Raw genomic sequence first — 23,507 nt, 5'->3', positions numbered from 1 at the left:
CAAAGACAAACAAGCACCCTTCTTCTTCTCATCCTCCATTGACATCATTTTGCGACACTTATCTGTAAGCCATTTGAAAGAATAGCAAGATCATAGAATAGAGATAGAAGGGATCTTTGAGGTCATGTAGCTCCAGTCTCTTATTTTTCATAGGAAATTTGAGACCCAGAGAAGTTAAGAGATTTACCTAACTTTTGATAAATCAAAATAAATTAATAAAAATTTTTTTAAAAAAAGAGATTTACCTAACTTTACACAGGAAGTAAGCAGCATAGCCAAAATTTGACCCCTGGTCTTCTGACTCCAAAGTCAACATTCTTTCTACTCTAGCACCCAGAAGGGAAGAACATTATTGTTCAGCCATTTTCAGTCACATCTAACTTTTTGTGACCCCATTTGGGTTTTTTTTGGTGTAAAGATACTGGAGTAGTTTGCCATTTCCTTCTTCAGCTCATTTTACAGATAAGCAAACTAAGACAAACCGGGTTAAGTGACTTGTCCAGGATCACACAGCCAGTAAATGTCTGAGGCCAGATTTGAACTTAGGAATATGAGTCTCCCTGACTCTAGGCCTGGCATTCTATCCACTATGACACCTAGCTGTCCAAGGGAAGAACACAAGACAGAAGAAAAAGAGGGAAACAGCAGCAACAGTGGCCACCACTTCCCTAGTGTATCACTCAGGTATCGCATCAAATGGTTTTTATATAGGATGACAGGTAATATTTGAGCAAAGTCAAGATGTGCTGACTGAAGGAAATACAGATTGAGAGAAAAGTGTTCATGGCATTTTACTCTTATTATGTGGGGTGATTTCACCAAGTTCTATCTGCAGTGCCACCTAAAAAAGTTTTCTGACCTTGAGTTAACATATGGTCCCTTTAAACAGGATTACCTTTATAAGTGTTTTTCCTTAGAAGAGAGAAAATGGATTTTTAAAAACTAAATAGATTTCACTGATGTCTTTTGTTTTTATGTCACCTAGATAAAGCTCTCCTCATAACCTTCCTCTTTCTCCCGCCTAATTTTTTTTCAAAAAGAAAAAGAAGAGAAAGAAAAAAAATTCATCAAAACTAATCAATACATAGAAGGCAGCTAGGTGGTACAGTGAATAGAGAGCACTGGCCCTGGAGTCAGAAGGGCCTGAAAAAGAAAAAGAAGAGGAAGAAAAAATTCATCAAAAGTAGTCAGTACATGGAAAAAAATCTGACATTATATGCACTGTCCCACCTTCATGAACCACCACCTCCTCTCTGTGAAGGAGGTGGTAGGTATCTTCTTATATCTCTTCCTTGGGACTGCTAATCTTGCGAAGAAATCAATTTTAAAATTTATTTTTTGTCACAGAATATCTCTCTTAGCTTCTATTTATAATGTTATAAATTAAAAAAAAAACCCATTCAGTTATTCCCAGAAAGCAAGTTACGTATCAACAAACATTTATTTAAATGCTTACAATGTGTCAACAACTGTGCTAAGCACTGGAGATACAAAATAAAGGCAAAAACCATCCCTGTCCCTAAGAAGCTTACATTCTAAAGGGGGCATATAAATGGGGCAGTTAGGTGGTACAGTAAGTAGAGTGCCAGGCCTGCAGTCAGGAAAACTCATCTTTTTGAGTTCAAATCTGGCCTCAGACACTTACTAGCTCAGTGATCCTGGACAAGTCACTTAACCTTGTTTGCCTCAACTTCCTCATCTGTAAAATGAGCTGGAGAAGGAAAAAGCAAGCCACTCCAGTATCTTTGCCAAAAAACAAACAAACCCAAAAGTGGTCATGAAGAGTCAGACAAGGTTGAAATGACTGAATAACAACAATATATAAATAGCTACTACTAGCATCTGGGGAAACTGGGAAAGGCCTCCTGCAGAAGGTGGCATTTGAGCTGCGTTTTGAATCAACCTTAAAATAATTTCCCTATGCAGACAGGAGTCCAAATACCCAGTTCATGAATAAAATATTTTTTAAAATACATTTCAATTTTCCTTTGATTCTATGCCTTAAGAAAACAGGCTAAAGAAATTCTTATTGGTAAGTTATAGGGATTTGTCTAAATCTTGGCTATATTTTACAAGAAAGGAATATGCCATAAGTAATTATTTTTCCTCAAGAATTCTACCAGAAGAATAGGAATTTCTATTTTCCTGCAATTGTGTAGCTATTATTTAAATATATTGTGGATTTATAAAGAGCAATCAGCATCTTCTCCATTGAGATTAATGAAGTATGAATCTTTCAGGTTTGGAAGAGAAAAACTGTCACTTAAATTTATTTATTTTTATACAAAGACCTGTGTGGGCTTATTTTCAGAAAGCCCAATTTCCCTTCTGGTCTAGAGAGACCAGAGTTTCAAAAAGAGCATCAACTGAATTAAAGGGCAGGTGAGGTAAGCCAGAACATACTCGGTAAGAGAAATTCTAGGCAAAAGAAGGCTAGGATCAGTACTTTTCATATTAGGGTAGAACAAAGGATATGTATCAGTGGGGAAATCTATTAGAAAGTGGAGAGAAGAAATCAGATGATGATGATGACGCCTTGTCGATTCCTGGCAGTTTCAGGCACATGTGACCTTTCATACAGATCCAGAGTAAGATGAGAAGTTGCTTTATTGCTGATTACGGTAATACCAGGAGTCAAAAACCTTTTCTGAACAATTCTATATCCATTACTTTTATCTTCATGTGGTATTGTTATGAGTTCTCAGATTCAGTTAGGGATAATTTTCCTTTCAAACTCTCAATCACTAGGAAAAAAAGGTCTTTTATTTCATTATGGAATACATTCCTCAACTGTATACTTTAATGGATTCATAGTCTCATTCACGTGGATGCTTCTTTCACTGGTACAGGTTACAACCCATTTATGCTTTCTCATCTTGTGTGATTCTTTTCTGTGTCTTCCCCAACAAGGGTCTGCCCAAGATATAGGAAGCTTTCTTCTATCTGGGTGGGGAACCTGCGACCTCAAGGTCCTCACATGAGGCCCTACCCTGTTCTAGGTCTTTTGAGATTGAATGGATACCATTATAGCACGCAGTCTGTTAGCCCTTGCTAACCTCCTGCCTTGTTTTCTAATGCCACTTTTTTTTTGCCTCTTCTGGTGACCTCATCACTATTGATAACATCCTGATGGAGACTTAGTTCCATCATATATCTCTCCATTACCCCTTAGTTAACCTGCCATTTTGACTCTTCAGAGATTGTGGTATTTTATGATTTGCAGTTATACAATATTACCAGGAGAAAATTCGTGTGAAAAAGCTGAGCTTTTCAATGATTGGTAAATGGCTTAAAAATTGTGATGCCTCAATATAATGGAATATTATTGTGCTTTAAGAAAGTATGGATATGGTTAATACCGAGAAGCATGGGAAGATGTATGAACTGATACGAAGTGAAGTAAGCAAAACCAGGAAAGCAAAATACACAATGACTTTAAAAGTCTTCAGTAGAAAGAATAACAAAACAATTGAACTGAATTCTGAAACTGCAATGACCAAATGACCCCAAAGAAGAGATATAAGAAAGCCTCAAAGAAGTCCCTCTGTTTCTTTGCAGAGGTGGGGGACCATGATTGTGGAACACTGCTCATGCCAGACTTTTTCAATGTTGGTTAGTTTGGCTGAGGTTTTACCGTACCTTTTCACTCCTTATTATAAAGGATGGATCTCTGGGAGAGAAAGAGAATAGGGGCATATTGGAGAATAGAAGTGATTTGAGAAACAAAAGATTTCAATGAAATTTTGTTTGAAAAAGATAGGTTTTAAGGTCAGGTAATGTTGTTTCAGCTTAATATCATTGAAAGTTTTACACAATTTCCTAATTTCCCAGCTCACTTTCTTCTTGTTGTTCAAAAATTCTGGGCCCACCAAGGCAGCTAGGTGGCATAGTAAATAGAGTACTGGACCTGGATACAGGAACACCTGAATTCAAACCCACTCTCAGATACTTACTAGCTATGTGACGCTGGGGAAGTCATTCAACCTTGATCTGCCTCAATTTCCTCAACTGTAAAATGGGAATAACAATGGTGCCTACCTCCCAGGGCTATTGTGAGGATCAAATGAGATAATATTTGCAAAGTACTTAGTACAGTACCTATCACATAGTAGGCACTTTGTCCCTTTTTCCTTTCCTCACCACCCCATCGTATTCTCCATTTCTTTGCACCTGCTAAAGGCACACATACGTATGTATGTATACATATATACATACACACACACACACACACACACACACACACACACACACACACATATATATATATATATATAATATAGATATTAATGGATAACCTCAATGCAAATCCCAACTACATGTCACAGCTTAGATAATAAGCATTCTTCACCCCTTTTGTTTTTCCTTGGTGAATTATTAGGCCAACCTTTTTTGAGTGGTTATGGGTTTCATCAAAGAGGCCCTGTTATATTCTCGGGCCTGCTATTATCATCACAAAATTGTCTACAAAAAGGAGTTGCCTTAGGTCCTTAGCATCTATGGGGATCTCTTCTATATGGATTCTTTGCTGGGCCCACCTGCCCTTGTCTTATATTTTCTTCACGATTACCTTTCATAAATGTGCAGACATATCTTATGCTGATTTTGTAGAGCTAAGAAAGTAGACATGTGATACTATAGTTTTATATGACCCCTCAGTAGCCATTTTTAGATGATAATATCTTCCCTGATTATTTCTAATCATTTAATATTTTCTCTTCTTTCAGATATTTTGTGAATCAATCCCTGAATACTTTCAAAATTGTGTCACCTCCAGCACAGATTTTTTTTCCATGCATTCTTGGTCTGATCCAGCTCTTATCCTGTCTTCATCTTCTTTTATGTCATTTTCCTTTCCTCATATAAGTACACTGGGGACTGAGGTGTTAATCCAAATATAGTGTTTCTACCATCATTGATAAAAATAATTTTCTATAGAAATACTGGCAGATTTGCTACATTTTTTGGTGTGTATCTGTTGACTCCTTTCCAGTTTAATCTATAAATATCCTTGGGATGATCTCTCTTAGTTGTGTCTCATGCCAAGCTTTATTCAAACTTATTTCCCCTTCTATTCTTTGCTATTTTGTGAGATGCTATTGCTCATAATCTGCCACCATTTTCTACCATGATATTTTGAAAATGAGTTTATACTCTGAAAGAGTGGGTGTCTTTGGTTGCCACGTGGTAGATAGAGAATTGGACCTGGAGTTCAAATCTGAAGACCTGAGTTCAAATATGGCCTTAAATACTTCCTAGCTGTGTGACCCTGGACAAGTCACTAAACTTCTGTTTAAGTCCAGTTCTTCAACTGTAAAGTAGTCATAGTAATACTAGCACCTGCTTCCCAGGGTTGTTGTGAGAATCAAACAAGATAATACTTGTAAGACACTTAGCACAGCAGCACACAGTAGTAGGCAATTAATAAATGCCTTCAGTGGATAGTAAGTCAACAAATCATCTAGAATTTGTTAAATGCTTTATTAAATTTATTAAATGCTTACTCTGTGCCAGGCACTCTAAGTGCCTAAGAATACAAATAGATGAAAAAACAAAGACAGTCCCTGCCCTCAAGGATCTTACATTCTAATGGGGGAAGATGACCCAGGAAAAGGAAACTGAAAAGGAGGAAGGGGATGGGAAAGAAGGGATCCATGTTGGGACGTGGTGAAGAGAGAAGCCCAGAGAGTTAAGAGCAAAGCCCAAGAAAGGAGTGAATGTGACTGGTCTGGGCTTTCCTTAAAATGGAGAAACTTTCCAAACTGAGGAAGGGGCTGCAGAGGCAGAAGGATCTTCCAGGATGAGAGAGTCTGAAGCACAATCCCAGAGGAATCTTATAGGGTAGCAAAGCCACCAGAGCACATTGGAGGAAAGAAGAATAGAGTCAGGAGGGGAGCCCAGAGAGGAATCAGTGAACATGGCTGGCCTGGGCTTCTCGTTAAAATGGAGTTTCTGCAAGGAGCTGAACAATCAGAGGAAAAAGGCTGCAGAGGAAGTAGCAGTGTTAAAAACCTACTGCTGCCCCCATTGTTTTCAGTTTTTTGTCCAATTCTTCATGTTCTTTGACAATACTATGTGGAGAAGTCTTGGAAAATTCTGCTCTGTCTTGTATACATGCCCTAGGAAGACAACAGATTTCTCTAATGTTGTAGTAATAATAATATTTATATAATGCTTTATATATCTACTCTAATTTAAACCTTGCAACAACCCTGTGAGGTAGGAGCTGTCATTATCCCAGTTTTACAGATGAGGAAACTAAGTTTGAGAGAGGTTAAATGATTTGCCTAGGATCACACAGAATGCTAGCCATCTATTAATAGTTGCTGCAAAATTTTTCCTGATCAGTTATTTTTTTTAAATTTTGATTATGATGTTTTTGTCATGCAAAATTTGTTTTCGCATAAGCCAACCCATTCGTTATATCCCCAACAGATCCTTTCAGTTAATAGTTTAAAATGTATATACTCAGTGCTGCTCTTTCTTCAGAGGAGTTTTAGTGTTTTCCTTAAATGTTATTGTGTATCAAAAACTGGTTTTTAGACATCACAATGTTTGCAAACTTAATAAGCTGATCTTTTTACTGCAAGCAGCACCAGAGCAGTGGAATGAGCCAAAGAACTGGTAAACTTGGACCGATGTGTTGGCACTAGCTAAAGAAAAACTCCAGAACAGAATACTCCGTTTCCTAGGAGTGAGTGACACAGATTCTTAGGGACAGGGATTAGTTCTTCTAAGGAAGAAAAATAAAAGTAATTGTCAAATTGGAGCTTCACTAAATTTATGCTTTACTTGTAGAGAATTTTGATTAGACCTATTTTATTTGACCAAAGTTATAGGATTGAGGATTTTACTTGAAATTTTACATTATCAGGGCAAAATGTAGGGGCACTTAATTTTGGTCAGGAGGTTCTACTGAGGAGCTACTGAAGTCTGTGGAGAGGAGGGGTACAAGGAGAGAGGGGAGGGGACAGGGGCAGAGACAGAGGACTCCAGCTGAGCCCTAAAATCCTCAAAAGGAGAAATGTCTCTCCGTGACTTTTCATATGTTAATATTAATTTTGATAACTAATAATAGTAAATTGTATCCAGACATAGGGAACCATTCAGAGAGGACTAAAAATAAATTTTGCCTTTTTCCACTCTGTTCAACAAATATTTTTAAACTGCCTTTTGATTGTAAGACTGTGGAAGGTACTGGGAATACAAATATGATTTTTAAAAAAAGGCTTAGTCTCACTCTCAAGGAGTTTATAGTCTAATGACTAGTTGTGATTCCTACAAAATAGGTATGAATCCACGAGGAATGTGGTAGAAATGTAAGGGAGCATCCCCAAACCCTTCCAAACTTTGGGTTATTTGTAAGGAAAGGTTGGAAATGTAGTTGGACTGGCAGAAGAAATAATGGCCATGCACCCTGGGCTTAGCTTGTTCCTTTGATCTATTTCTCTGCTCCTTCATTTACACGAGAGAACAAATGAGACTTCTGGTGTTGTTCAGTTGTTCAGCAGTATCCGACTCTTCTGAACTTCATGAACTTTAGGCATGGCAGACCCTTCTATCAGCCACTATCTCTCGAAGTCTGTCCAAGTTCATGGCCATTGTTTCCATGACCCTATCTATCCATCTCATCCTCTGCCATCCCTTTTTCCTTCTGTCTTCAATCTTTCCCAATATCAGTCTTTTCTTTTCTTTTTTTTAAAGAATATTCTTTGTTCTAAACTTAAATACAAAATGAGAAAAGAAAAAAAAAGAACATTTCCATATACACAGCAGAACGTAAGAGAGGATTCAATATAAAACAACACATTTCCATTTCATGAAAACCTATATAATAAAGCATCTTTTGGGGGCAGCTAGATGGTATAGGGGATAGAGCTCCGGCCTTGGAGTCAGGAGAACCTGAGTTCAAATTCAGCGTCATAACACTTGACACTTGCTAGCTGTGTGACCTGGGCAAGTCATTAACCCCGATTGCCTCACCAAAAAGCAAAAATAATAAAATTAAAAAGGGTCTTTTCCAGTGACTCTCGTCTTCTCGTTATGTGGCCTAATAAGACTTAGGATTTGAAAACTGGGCAATCCTGAACCTCAGAGCTGCTTGGTAGTTTCATTCCCTTGTTTATAGCCTAGCCTTTAGATAGTCTTCTTCTATCAATGAGATCACAGGTCTACTTTCTATCCCTTCCAGCTCTATCAATGAATATCTGAATCACACAGAGTATTTGTGTTGTGTCTGGGCTAACCAAGCTTCCCAACAACCTCCCAGTGTTAACACCATAATAGTAGGTGAAATTCTCAAAGACTTGACAGCAGCACATTGTGAGGATCGAGTCATCCATGTTAGCCCTTCCCTCTCCCTGAACTCTGTAAAGATCAATAATGATTTCACTAAATGCTCCACTGCTATCATTAATGATGATGCTTTAAAACCTACTTGCCTAAAAGAAACCATTTGGATATAAATAATGTAGGATGTGTGCTGCCTAGGTAAGATGTGTATCTCTACATGAGATGCCTAGCTGTATAGACGTTTGGCTTGAGGGAAGCATGAATAGATAGCTCTGGAATCTTGGCCCCTTGTCTCCAAAGGAAACAATGATTCCTGCCTGGAGGGGAGTAAGAGAAAAGGCTAAAAGTTTGGCCATTCTGTTCTTCTCTGAGAGAAGAGAAACTAAATTATAATTATATCTATCTGCCTCCTAAATATTATTGGTCTAGGGGCATTTTTTTTTTCAGTTCAAAAAGCAAAAAAGATGCTAACTTCCCCAGTGACTATCCCTGGGTGAGGTGGGGTGGGGTGGGGGTGGGGTCGGGAGAGGCGGATACTTTAAGCTTACCACACTGGCTTGTCCAGTTCACACTGAGAGTCCATCACAAATAGCAGTGAGTGAACTCATTTATCCAAAAAGACAGAAAACAGAAACTGGGAAAATTCTATAGATTAGAAGGTACCAGGAAATATGGACTCATCAGAGAGAGGCCCTAATCTCACCCAAGGGGAAAATCCCCCACATCTCTAGGGAGGGAAACTAGAAATCAGGCACCTGTGAAAATGCTTGCTTCCCCCCCTGTTATTATTTGGTCATGATTGACTCTGTGTGACCCCATCTGGGGTTTTCTTGGCAAAGACACTGGAGTGGTTTGCCATTTTTTCTCCAGTTCATTTTACAGATGAGAAAACTGAGGCAAACAGGGTTATGTGACTTGCCCAGGATCACACAGCTAGTAAATCTCTGAGGCCAGATTTGAACTCAGGTCTTCCTCACTCCAGGCCTGGTGCTCTATCCACTAACACTATGAATTACTTAACCAATTCATTAAGTTAACTATTCCCACCTAGCTGCCCTGCTTCCCCCTACATATCTGACACACCCCAACATCTTTTCTCTCTCTCCACAGGTCTCTCCCCGAAGAGATTTGTGTTTTACTGTAAAAAGAAAAGAACATCCATCCTTTTCAAAACTCTCACTTTAATTCTACTGCTAATGCAGTCATGAAGTAATCGTTTTGTCTGCCAGTTAGGAGTCTTATGTGAAATGCTCCAGACTTTGTTGGAAATCTAGGTTATAATAACATAAATGATAACCATTTATAATTATTTTAGACATTTCTGTATACATTTTAAAGTTATGTCCAGCATACTCACACACTTTTTAATTTAGTATTTCATTTTCCCCCCATTGCATTGAAAGCAATTTTCAACATTCATTTTTTAAATTGAGCTCCAAATTCTCTCCCTCCCTGTTCTCCTCATTGAGAAGGCAAGCAATTCCCACATATTTTTTAAAAAAGATATTCTTAATTTTCAAACACACATCAATAGTGAAAATGCATATGTTATCTGCACATGGTCATGGCGTTCAGTATAGTATTTCAATATAAATACATATCTCAGGTTGGAATACACCTTGTATAACAATCACTATAAGTTTACTCTAAGGGCATACAGCTCTATACGTACCATATAAAAAATAGTTCATACACAGGGGGTTGTGCAATGAAATATTCATCAGTTATTAAGATTATTTTTAAGATTAAGATTATTAAGATCAGGTATAAGAGGCTCTGATGAATTTGGACAGTCTTCAAGAGATAGTGGAGGATAGATGGGCCTGGTATGTTATGGTCCATGGGGTCAGGAAGAGTTGGACACAGCTGAATGTTTGAACAACTGTAACAAACAGATGGAGTCTTCCCCACATCCCTTATCAGGCTGGGAAGGTGGCTCTGGGTGTCTGAAGGCTATGCTAGTGGGGCATAGCTCTGACAGGTCCTACCAAGTGGAAAAAGCTTCCAGTATAGTCCCAATGACTGGTAGCATGTCTCCTGAGTTCCAGATAAAAGAAAGTTTGGAGAAATTCAATATTAGAATGTCAACTACCAACTGATGGTTTTGGGTCACAGCCACACATAAAGACCATCTATCAAGGTGTGGTGGATTTGCCATCTACACTGGTCAACAGAGATCCCAAGACAGTGAACTCACACATCTCTAAAATGCTGAAGAGCAAATATTAAAAGGAAAAATTATAATAGTGAATGCTGTGACTCATTTTGTGGCTGAGATAACCATAAGTGACTTATCCAAGGTCACACTGGTAGTAAGGAGCAGAGTTGAGATTTCAGTCAAATTCTCTTATGACTCTTAATTCATAGCCTTTTCCATTGCATTAGACTGTCTCCTCATCACTGCCCCCATCAGTTGTAATACATAAATGAGCTCAATAGTTTTTTTTAAATCAATCTATAGACATTTCTTAAGCATTTACTACATACCACGCATTGTGCTGGGTATTGAGATACAAATCAAGAATGAAACAATTCCTAACACTCAAAACTTAAATGAAATGATACCAGCTGATCGCTGTGACAGTTGTGGGCTTTAGGGAGTCACTTCACTTCTCTCAGACTCTGATTCCACATCTGGAAGATTATAGGGTTGGATTAGGTGACCTCTAAGACCCTTTCCAAATCCAGGATGATGGACAGATGCCAAATCTCGCCCTGTCAACCTTCATAACATTCCTTTCTAATATCAATATTACGCTTTTATGAACAAATGAATGGATCTACTTGAAAAATGAATTGGTTGGTCTTCTAGATGTAGTAGAAGTTTTTCCCAATTGTGATTACATTGAGCAAAAATGTGACTGTTAGAATTCAGTCTGTGGAATATCAAGCAGATTAGCTATGATGAGTGAGCTCTTGATGAGTTCATAAACCTTATTTGCTCAAGAGAGCCAGCCTCAGATTAGCAGGAGCAGAATTGGCATGTAGCATAAAAGGTAGGTCTCCCTATGTCCAAATATAGACACTGACTCACGAAGTCTGGGGTAAACATCCGTAGAACAAAGTGATAGCATCCAAGGAGCCAGGATGACATCATTCTGCTTATGTCTACCTTCTGTCAGATTTTTGGTAATAGCTCTTTTGAGGGGATTCCTGTTCCTCATGGTTTTCATCAGTTGCCCTCACCTATTTTAAAAAGAAGAGAATTATCAGTTCCTAACTATCTTTACATTTCCTCTAACCAATGCACTATAAATTCTTTTCTGTGTCTGACATGGTATCTATTTTTCCTAGCTCTAGCCTCGTAGTCCACATCAGGGTGGTGGCTAATTAAGATAGATTTCTTTTTTAAAGCATTTGCTTACTCAGCTATTGATTAGCTGGTGTCTTAGAATTTCTCTTTTTGCTTTACAGGCAAACCAGTTTTCCCCCTTAACACCTAATAACATGTTGTGCTCCAGTCTGAAGATGCACCATCAGCTACTTTGTCAGCTAGATTTTCATTGCAGACTCATCAGGTCAGAACCACAGAGACCATCAGGATACGTAAACTATTCTGTGTGAATAAACAGCCCTCCCACTTAAGGGGAATGAACTCTTCCAGGGTAACATTTAGTAAATTACTACTCCAGGAAGCTGAAGGAGACCTGGACGTAAGTTACATAGATGGCCATAGAATTTTGTACTAGAAGATAAATGATTACTCTTAGAAATAAATCTGAGTGAATTCAATACGATGCCACTGAACTGAGTCTAAAATGTCTCCATCTCTCTGATATCAAAAATAATAGCTGACATTAACATAGCGCTTTAAAGAAAGTACTATGAAGTACTTTATATGCATCAGCTCATTTGAGTGCCACAACTATAGCTCATGTTATCCCCATTTTACAGATAATGAAACGGAGGCTTAGTGAGATTGAAGTGACTTTTCTATGGCCAAAAAGCTAATAATTGTCAGAGGCAGAATTTGAACTCAGGTTTTCCTCACTTGAAATCTAGCATTCTATTACACTAGACTTTTATTGCACAGCATTTCATTATGCTGTATTTATATATATATATATATATATATAGTATTATTTTTATTACATAGCATTTTATTATGCTATATTTACTGTGCTATGCTACCACCAGCTTTGGCCTTGGTAGCCCCAAATTGGCAGCCAGAGTACAACAGATGTGGGTCCTAAGCAACTTTGGCTTTAGATTACATTTTCTTTTCTGTGGTATTTGACTCTTGAAAAAAAGCATAATATCAAAGTGTTCAGATGATATACTAAATGTTGTTGTTTAAATTTAAGGGTAATTAGTTAGATTTGGCCTGAATGGACTTATAGAAGATACAAACTCACATCTGTAAGCTTTCATTTTTCAGTTAAAATGATTTTTAAAAAACAGTTCTTGAAAAAACAGGGTAGGTCTTATTCTACCAGATCTTCAAATAAGAGGTAACTTTGGCTCTTAGCCTTGATACCTATTTTAAATATTTTAAATTTTAGTGAGTGTAAAAAGTCATCACACAGACCAATCAATAAGCATTTATTAGTTTATTGTGTATTAGACATTGTGCTAAGTGCTGGAGGAGATACAACGAAAGATAAACACAGTAGAAAGATAATCACAGTCCCTACCCTCAAGACCTTCCCTAGATTTGGTTGGCTCAGGAAACTTAAGGCTCAGACTGTTGACTTTCTTTTCTCTTTGTCTGAGTACAAAGGAGCTCTAGGGCCCCTCGGTGACACCTGTCAGTGGTTCATGATGGGTAACTGAGGCAAGAGAACTGTGCTCCGCTGAATCAATTTGAGGTATCCTCAGACTTTACCCTTGTTGAATATCCTTCTGCTATGGCTAAGTCTCTTTTTGTAAACCATTGAATCACTTATGAATCTCTCATTTTGTCCGAATATTGAGCAACTAGCCAACTGTCCTGAGTCAGACTCAGCCCAAAACTGGGTTTTTGGGAAAATATGAGTTTTATTTGTTATGTTGACTTTGAGATTCCAATAGGACATCTAGTTCAAAATGTGCAATTGGCAGTTGGTGATGGAGGATTAGAGCTCAGGAGATAGACTAGGGCTAGATACATATGTCTGGGATCATTTACATAGAGGTGACCATTGAACCTATGATATGCTGATGAGACCATCAAGTGAAAAAGTATAGAGAAAAAAAGGGCAGAGCACCCAGGACAGAGCGTTGGTGGATATCCACAGTTAGCAGGTATTTCATGAATGAAGATCCAGAAAAAAGAGACTGAGAAGGAGCAGAATCAAGGGAGAACAATGTCACAAAAACCTCCTGAGGAGAGGACAAGGTAACTAACAGTGTCAGATACTGCAGAAGTCACAAAGGATGGGGATTAAGAAAAGGCTAGTAGGTCTGGCAACCAAGAGACCACTGGTAACTTTAGAATCATCTCACTTGAGTGATGAAATTAGGAGATAAATTATAAAAACTTTAACGGAGAATAAGAGGACAGGAAGCAGGAGAGAAGAGTACAAATAGCTTTTTCAAGTTTAGCTGAGAAGGGGAAGCAAGCTATAGTATTATAGCTAGAGTGAATGTTGGGATCTAGTGAGAATTTTTTGGGATGGAGAAGTCTCGGATCTGTTTGCAGGCAGCAGAAACCAGAAGATAAGGAGATACTGAAGACTAGGGAGAGAGTATAGGTGATAGTAGGGACAGTCTACAGGATTGCCAGTGCTACAACTCTACCACAAAGGAATCAGAGAAAGAGGGAAAGGATCTATAGCTACAAAAATATTTCATAGTAGCCCCAAACTAAAAATTAATGGGATATCCTCCTTTTGGGGAGTAGTTAAACAAATTGTGGTATAAGAATGTAATAGGGTACAGAGAGAACACGGCCCTGGAGTCAGAAGGACCAGAGTTCAGATATGGCCTCAGACACATAACACTCACTAGCTACGTGACTCTGGGCAAGTCACTTAACCCTAATTGCCTCACCAAAAAAAAAAAAAATATATAATAATATATTATATATATATATAATATATACATATATATATATATATATATATATATATATATAAAAAATAGAATAGTATTGATGAAAAGGATAATTTCAGAGGAAGGTGGGAAGACCTCTCTATGAATGAATGCAGAGCGAAATGAGTAAACTAGGAGAACAATCTATTCAGTGATAACGTTATAGAGAAAAACAATTTGGAAAGACTTTGAAGTCTGATAAATGCAATGATAAACCATTATTCTAAAGAATGAAGATGAAACATGCCACTCACTTCCTGATAGACAGGTGATGAACTTAAAATGCAGAGACATAAATTTTCAGACACGGTTAATTTTGGAATGGGAGGGCAAGGCCATGCAGCTATATATCAAGGGTTTATTTTGTGGCTTGAAAAAAATACTCGGGGCAGCTAGGTGGTGCAGTGGATAGAGCACTGGCCCTGAAGACAGGAAGAGCTGAGTTCAAATCTGGCTTCAGACCAAACACTTGACATTTACTAGCTGTGTGTGACCCTGGGCAAGTCACTTAACCCCAATTGCCTAATAAAAAAGAAAAAAAGAAAAAGAAGAAAAAAATACTTCATGGAATACAGAGGGAGAGAGAGATGAATTAAAATTATTATTAATTAAAGTATTAAAATAAAAATAAAAAGAAGGGGAGAAGAGGAAACTTAGTGAATATCCTAACTTTGGGGCTTAATGTGTGAGGTAAAGTTCCCTGCTGAGAGGAAGGAGGGAGAATGTGCCACAGGAGGCTTGTGGAGAAAAGAGAATGTTTGGAACAGCTGCTGTGGTGAGTGCAATAGAAAACTGATTAAGGAGGAGCAGAAGGCTTGCCTGGCTATAGTGAATTTCTAGTTGAGATTAGATAACAGAAATTTGTCATGGACACAATCAACACATACAGTCTCGTGACATCTTCCAGCTCTAAGTGGGAGTGATAGAGGTGGATGGTGGTAATAAATACAGTGTTGGAGTTTGTTAGGTGTGATCAGCAAAAGAACAAAAGAATAAGAGATTTTAGAAGGGAGGATAGAATAAAATTGAACTGATTCATGAGGAAGTTGAAATTGGGATGGGAGGAGAGTACAGCCAAAGTAGAGGTGATAATTGAGTAAGTATTGAGGTTTGGAAGGATCAGGTATAGCAAGATGAAGAATAAAGTTAGGAGTAGTAAAGTGTAGAGAGTAAAATAGTATAATTGTATAAAGGAAATTCATAGTTCTTGAACACGGAAATGAATTGACATATGTAACTGAGGTGGAGTGGAGGACTAGGTAATGGGAGTAGAGTTGATTCAGGAACTGGGAAGTTAAAGTTTCTGATGAAGCTTCAAAATTTATGATTAAGTCTTCTAGTATGAGAGCAAGAGTTGAAGGTGGAGAGGAAGATGACTGTTAGCTAAGTACTGAACTCATTGAGGAAGGAAGTTGATTATCTTGTTAGATAACATCCACCAGGATCTGGACTGGGTGATAAATTTGATTTTTTGAACCTCAAAGGAGGAGTTGCTGAGTAATGGGAGTAGAAGAAGATTCTAAAAGTGGCAATGGAGAATGATTTGGAATAATTTTAAAACTTTACCTGTGTCATCACTGTCAGTCTTAGACAATATTTATTGAATTATATTCCTTTGATACGTCAATGGATTCATAATCTCATTTATATGGACACTTTCCTCTAATGCAGCTAGCAACTTGTCCATATTTTTCTAATTCTGGAAGTCTTAATTCTATGTTCCTGTGGTTCCTCAACCAAATATTTCTCTCATGTGCTAGAGGTCCTCGATTAGTATTTTAACATGATGTAGATAATAGTGCAGTATACCAGTTGTCTACTACACATTTCCTGAATTTGATCCATCCCTCTCTCTTCTTTCAATTCAATTCTGACCCCAGGTCATTGTCTATGTATGGTGTCTATCATATACATATATATGTATGTATATGTATATATACACATATGTATTTTATAGATAGATAGACAGATAGATGATAGATAGATAGATAGATAGACAGATAGATAGATAGATAGATAGATAGATAGATAGATAGATAGATAGATGGATAGATGAACTCAAGGGGCTGCCCATACAATTGCAAATCACAATATGATAATTTATTTAATCCATTTGTTTTTCACTGTGTGTATGGCTAGGCTGATCCCATGTAAGTGGTCGTGGATATCACCAAGTATTCCAGGATTCCATGTAATAAGCACAATATTGACTTTTTTTATGTGTCATGTTCCCTTTTGGTAATCTGGTGAAGTCTATGGATCCCTTCTTAGAATAATATTTTAAAATGCATAAAATACATAGGAGGAGATCATAACAAAGGACCTATTTCCTCTTGATGAGTTCAAGTCACCTGACCCAGATGAACTACATCCTAAAGTATGGAAAGACCTAGCAAAGGTGATTGCCGAGCCACTAGAGATGATCTTTGAAAGAGCCTGGACAATGGGAGGGGTGTCATAAAGCTAGAGGAAGGCAAAAGCTGTTCTATTTTTCCAAGAAGAGAGATGAGAATAGAGTCTGAAAACTGCAGGTCAGTGAGTTTAACTTAGGTTTCTTGCAAAACTCTACAATATGTTATAAAAGGGATGGTTAGTGAATGTCTAGGAAAATAAGCAATGACCACAAAGAGCCAGTGTGACTTCCTTAAGACCAGATAATGTCAGCTTAGCAAAGAAGAACTTCTAGGTGGAATATAAAGGCTGGGATAGCCAGCCTTTATCTATCCAGAATAGAGCCAACTTTTCTCTATCCTGTACCAGACATACGGTCCTGGACTGGGTTTAGTGTTAGGAGGATTACTACCCTTTCCTCATTCTCTTAAGCTTATTAAAACCCCTACCATATTTATAGCAGCTCTTTACGTGATGACAAAGAATTGGAAATTGAGGGGATGCCCATCAATTGAGGAATGGCTAACAAGTTGTGATATATGAATGTAATGGAATAAGTGGTATAAGAAATAATGAGCAAGTGGATTTTCAGGAAAACCTGGAAAGATTTGTATGGACTGATGAGAGTGAAGTGAGCACAACCAAGAGAACATTGTAGACCGTATCAGCAACATTGTATGATGATCAACAGTGAATGCCTTAGCTATTCTCAGCAATACAATGATCCAAGACAATTCCAAAAGACTCATAATGGAAAATGCTGCCCACATCCAGAAAAAGAACTACGAAGTCTGAATAAAGATTAAAGCATAACTATTTTCACTTTTTTTTTCATGGCTTTTTCCTTTTGTTTTGTTTCTTCTTTCACAACATGACAAATGTAGAAATATGTTTACATGATTGCACATGTATAACCTATATCAGATTGCTTGGCATTTTAGGGAGGGGAGATAAGAGGGAGGGAAGGAGAAAAAATTTGGAACTCAAAATTTTTATAAAAAATGAATGTTGAAAACTATCTTTACATGTAATTGGAAAAAATAAAATATTATAAAAAGAAAACAACTGTGGCATTCCATGGACAATTTTACTCATGGTGTACTCATATCTGGGTCTCCTCAAATTAGATAATAAAAGATGGGGTCACAGAGAGTCAGACATAACTGAAATGACTGAACAATAGCAACAAACTGGTAGTTCACATCATACATGTAATGTCATTATATGATATTAGAACCCAAGGGACCGTGAAGATCATCCAGCCCAATTGTTTAATGTTATAGATGACTAAAGTAACACACAAAGATTAATGTGATGTGTCTCAGGTCACCCTGTAGTTTAGTGGCAGAGTGAGGATTTGATGCAGTCTTGTTTTAGGTTTGCTTATCTTAGAATGATGTATTTTTTAAAAGCATCAGCTTTCTTTGTCCCGATGGGTATAAAATAGCATTGTTGCTGTTCAGCCTTCATTTTTCGAGAGGACCAATGACATCATGAGGGTGATATATTGACTTGCATGTGAATTGGATTTAAGCGAGGTAGAGTGGCACAAAGTTATCAGCCTCACTCTCTCTTCCAGAGTTATAGAAGTCTAATGGCAAGACAAAAGTCAAGATGACTGGCAGTGGCCCGAGACGCAGTGGGTGACCTTGGTGTCTTTAATGTCTGATTGAGCTCTAAGCGTTCCACAGTGCCTGCTTCAGCTGCCTTCGGTTTAGAACAATGGGCTGATCAAGTGAAATTGAATAGGAACAAATGTAAAGTTTTACATTTGGAATTAAATAGTCAATTGCTCAGTACTGGATGGGGAATAATTGAAAGAATTCTGGGTGTTTCACTGTATTTCAAGGCAAGAGCATATAAGTGAAAGATAACCAAAACAAAGGCCTCATTCAATCAATCAGTCAGCAAACATTTATTGTTGTTGTTTAGTTGCGTCCGACTCTTCGTGACCCCATTCAGGGTTTTCTTGGCAAAGATACTGGAGCTGTTTGCCTTTTCCTCCTCCAGTTCACTTTACAGATGAAGAACTGAGGCAAACAGGATTACGTGACTTGCCCAGGGTCAGACAGCTAGTAAGCTTCCCAAGGCTGGATTTCAACTCAGGAAGACGTGCCACCTCACTGCTGAACTTCCCTTACTCAGGCTCAAATTAGGGGCACATGTTTGTCTTGAGCCCCTATCCAGGGGCTTTCCCAAAAGATCAGTCAGCAAATGGAGTGGAAAAATCAATTAATTAGAACAAAATAACAAAGCAAACTCAGAAAAATTGAGCAATAATATTATGCCCCCCTTATGCAAATGGGTCTAGTCCACCACAGACTCTGGTGGCTATGGGAGAGGCAACAACTCTCCAGGAATTTCAAATTCTGAGGTAAGGAATGATTGGATGGCCAGAATACCTCTCAGACCTGAGTTCTCCTGGCTGCATCACACAGCCACCAATTGGACTTTTCTTTCTTCTCTCAACCTCTTCTAATAAACCAGCTCCCTTGGAAAGCTGAGAAGTTCCCAAAGTGGGTGATAAGGGGGTGATAGTAGCCGCAGGTACAATTGGGGGGCATTGAATGAAAATAAGGAGCAGTGGAAGCCTAAGGAAAGAAGAGAAGATAAGGATCTGTTGTGTAACAGAGTTAAAGTCATAGTGATTGCATCATTTTCCAAAATGCAAGTTATAACCAATCAGTGGTCGAGTCCTTAGGTCTTAACAAGCAAGTGCTGGCGGGCGAGCGGCATAGCGCATTGTTGGGAAGTCCAGCATGCATCGGCAGGAATATGTGTGTGTAATGACTTGTTTACAATACATAACTACACATGATTCAATATTGCATCATCAAAATTTCAATGCAGGAAAAACCCTGCAAATTTACAAAACATTATTAAATTTAAGATGTGTCATTTTTTAAAAAACTATTTTATATTTTTTGAAATGATATAAATTTTTTTTAAAAAACGTTAAAGGTTTAAAGAAAGTGGATTTCGAGAGGAGTGATGAGTAATTTTTTTTTAAAGGGGGCGGTAGGCCAAATAAGTTTGGGAACCTCTGTACTTAGACTGTCTTTCTGCTGTTACTGCTTTCTACATCTGCCCCTCGGAAGCTTTGCCTTTTCTTTCTGCTCTCTGAGTCAAAACTGCTGTTTGTTGCTTCAGTCCTGCACAGCTGCCACCATCTGCTGAAGCTGTCAGCTGTCACTGGAACTCTTCTTCCTCAGGGGACTATTGTCCCTCATTCAGCGTGAACCTGCCTTCGGGCTCATCGGTGCATGTTCTGCTCTCTTAAGCCAGGCTTACCCCACACTTATCAGACATGCTAAGAGGTCACCAAGGTGTCTTGCTTACTCATCCTCCTCACAGAACAATCTCTGTCCTCACTTGTAGCTGGTTTAAGGCTAATGAATTCCTTTTATCTCTAAGCTGCCTTAAAGTCCAGACTACATGTCTCTGACCAGGTCTAGATCTCCTCCTAAGTCTTTGCAAGGCTGTGGATGAACTCATTCATTTACCGTTCCAATTCCCATCATGCTTCAGGCTATGCAAATTGACTTGAAACTCTGATAATTCTCAAGTAGGCACTTAGTAACCCTGGGGTCAAGCTAGTGACCTTTGCCCTACCTTCCTGCCACCAAGGCAAAGCTCCCAGTGGCATTGTTGTTATCCTTTGGTATAGGGATACCGTCTATGAATAGTCCAAGTGTTTTCCAGGATAGAGAGTGAGACTGGGCTATTAGCATTTTCAGGTTAAGTGCACATGATACATTTCAGCAGGATCCTCTTTGTAACAAGCTCCTTGAGTGCAGAATCCATTTCATTTTTGACTTTGTAGCCCTGGCACCTAGCACAGGTTTCTAGTACATAGTTAATTGATAATAGAGACCTTTTCACTGAATCAGAAACAAGTTGAAAAACAACTCTTGTTCAGCCAATCTAGAAAAGTAAGTTAGGTTTGTCAGAGACAGGATCTCTCCTAAGCTCTTACTTTACAAATACCTGTGTCGTGATTGGGCTGAGTGGCCACCTACTATCTGGAAAGGATTTGAGTTTTTGGAGAAGTATTTTCTTGATGTAAGTATAACCTGGGCATATCTGGGTATGTCCAGTTCACCTAGCATGGAAGCACCCTGCGGGGTCTTTTGGAGCATGTCCAGATTACCTTATATCTTCATCCCCTATCATGTGGATGGGGGTAACCTCTTTTGATTGACTCCCAGGTTGCCATAGCTTGAGCTCCTGGGTCCTGTGGGGATCACCTCCAACCTGAAACAGGACCAACAACACAGAAAAGAGACAAACTTTCCAACCCCCATCCCCAGACTCAATTCTCAGAACTGGGGTAAAGGGGGGAAAGCAAGGGAAGGAAAGTCCTGTCCTGGTCACCAGCTGAGTTCATGGCACCCATGATGTGGATGAGTTGTGACTTGGTCAAGATCACAAAATCATAAGTCGCAGGTTTTCTAACTTCAAATTCAATGTTCTTTTTTTACTTTTGTGAAATGACCTCTAAAATATTGCTTAGCCTAACATTCAGTCTAACTCTTAATTGTGTTCTTGTTTAATCTTCATAATCTATTTTGGATTGTATCTGCTTTTTGCTCTAAGCTTCCAAAAGCCTTTGGTAAAAAGCAAGAAAATTTTATCTTTTTCTGACCTGATGGAGATGAACATTTAAGAAGAGGGGACAATTATGTGACAAGAGCCAGCTTGTGTGATCCACTGGTATCTTCATGATTTCAGGAGAATGTTAGGAAGGCCCCTAGAACATTGCGTGAACCCCATGTAACGAATTTATGGGAGGATGTGGAGAATGGTTATTATATAGGATTTACATGCATGGATGGGTTACAATCTACATCACTGGAGGGAACATCCACCCAGCTGTATCTTTTCTATCGTGTCCGTAGAATTGTTCCTACACTGGAGTATATGCGTGGTACGGTGGAAAGAGATAGTGGACCAAAGGAGCTGGGCTTGAATCCTAGCTTTTTTGCTTGCTGGTTGCGTGGCTCTGAGAAAATGAAGGGGTTGGACAAGATGACAACTAAGGTTCCTTTTAGTCCTAAATCTATGACTCTCATTTTAGGGGTGGGGAATCAGGCAGAGCCCTCAGACTTTCTGTAGGGGGTATTACAGAGACTGACTTTAGACAAATCTAGGTGTTGTCCTTGTTTCAAATTGGTTTTCCTTGACTAGATTTTTTTTTTTTACAATTGGTTGAACAGTGGTCAATTTTTGTTATTAGGAAACCCAGATGTAGTTACCTAATAGGCAGTGACAAATCGTTCTATTTGTGTTGTAACTTACTATTTCTGGAAGTTGACATTCTCACTTCTGCAGGGTGGGACTCCCATAAGTGCTTGTGCACTGTTAAAAACTAGCATGAATTTCCTGGAGGACCAGAGACACTCCCCAGCTCTGGCTAATCTTTTAAAAGGTTGACTTTTGCAACATGAAAAATTCACAGACAAACAGAACGTGAATTTTAGAAGGGATTTTAGATATCTTCTAGTTCAACCCTCTTCCTTTAAAGACAAAGCAAATGAGGTCCAGAGAAGAGGAGAGACTGGCACAAGCTCATGATGAGAAGTCCTATCTTCCTCATAGGCTTTTTTTTTTCTCAAAGAGCCTAGAATTAGTGGAAGGTATTTGTTTCAGCAGTCAATTAATTTTTAATAAACACTTATTAACTTCTTGTTGTTTTAGTTATGTCCAACTTTCCATGGTCCCATTCAGGGTTTTCTTGGCAAAGACACTGGAGTAGTTTGCCATCTCCTTCTCCAGTTCATTTTACAGATGAGGAGACTGAGGCAAACAGGGGTTAAGTGGCTTACCCAGGGTCACACAGCTAGTAAGTAGCCAACGCCAAATTTAAACTCATGTCCTCCTGACTCCAGGCCTGGTGCTCTATCCACTACAACACCTAGCTGCCCTATAAAGAACTTACTGTCAATTAATAAATCAAATACTCAACAACATTTATTAAGTGGCTATTATTTGCTATGCTGGGGATGCAAAGATTAAAAAAAAAAATAGTACCTGACCTGAAGAAGCTTACATTCTTTCAGGAAGGACAATATATACATATATAAGACTAAGCAAAATATATATGGAATAAACACAAGGACAAGGCATTAGGAACTGGACAGTGGGGTGGGAAATAAAGAATAATTTCAGGTACAAAATGGGGTTTGAGCTGAGTTTTAAAGGAAGCCAAGGATTCAAGAGCAAAGTTATGGAGATGAGAGATGGAATGTTGTGCTGGAGGGACAGAAAAGAGGCCAGTTTGGCTAGACCTACTATTCAATTAATAAATCAAATGCTCAACATCATTTATTAACTGCTTGCTATTTACCACACTAAGACTGCGAAGGGAAGCCAAAATAAAATAATACCTGCCCCGAAGGAACATCCATTCTCCTGGATCTATACAAAATGTATTAAACATATATTAGTAATATAAACATATGCCTAGATAGTATTATATAATTCAATTCATTTATTAAGAACTGATTGGGCAAAGCACACTTTCCTATGATCCCTTCACATGTTTACATGTTTACAACAAGGTACCAATCAAGTCAATGTCCTGGATCTTTCTCTCAAATAGACAACTTAAGCATTCACTCCCATGATCAGTCATCTTAGAACTGTGTGCCACAAGGAACCGTAAGAAGGACCACGTCACAGTATGGATGCCTCAGCCTAAATCATCACAACGAATGGAAAAATGATTAAAGAGAATCAAACAGTGATGATTGTTTTTGCTAAACCGCCTTTTCTTCTTTTTTACTTGTTTTTGTTACAAAGGTTCTTTCTCTAGA

Source organism: Phascolarctos cinereus, unplaced genomic scaffold (genome assembly GCF_003287225.1).
Source record: "Phascolarctos cinereus isolate Bilbo 61053 unplaced genomic scaffold, phaCin_HiC Scaffold_1;HRSCAF=81, whole genome shotgun sequence".
Lineage (NCBI taxonomy): Eukaryota > Metazoa > Chordata > Mammalia > Diprotodontia > Phascolarctidae > Phascolarctos > Phascolarctos cinereus.
The sequence above is the reverse complement of the archived record's forward strand: the minus strand, read 5'-3'. Positions refer to the sequence as shown.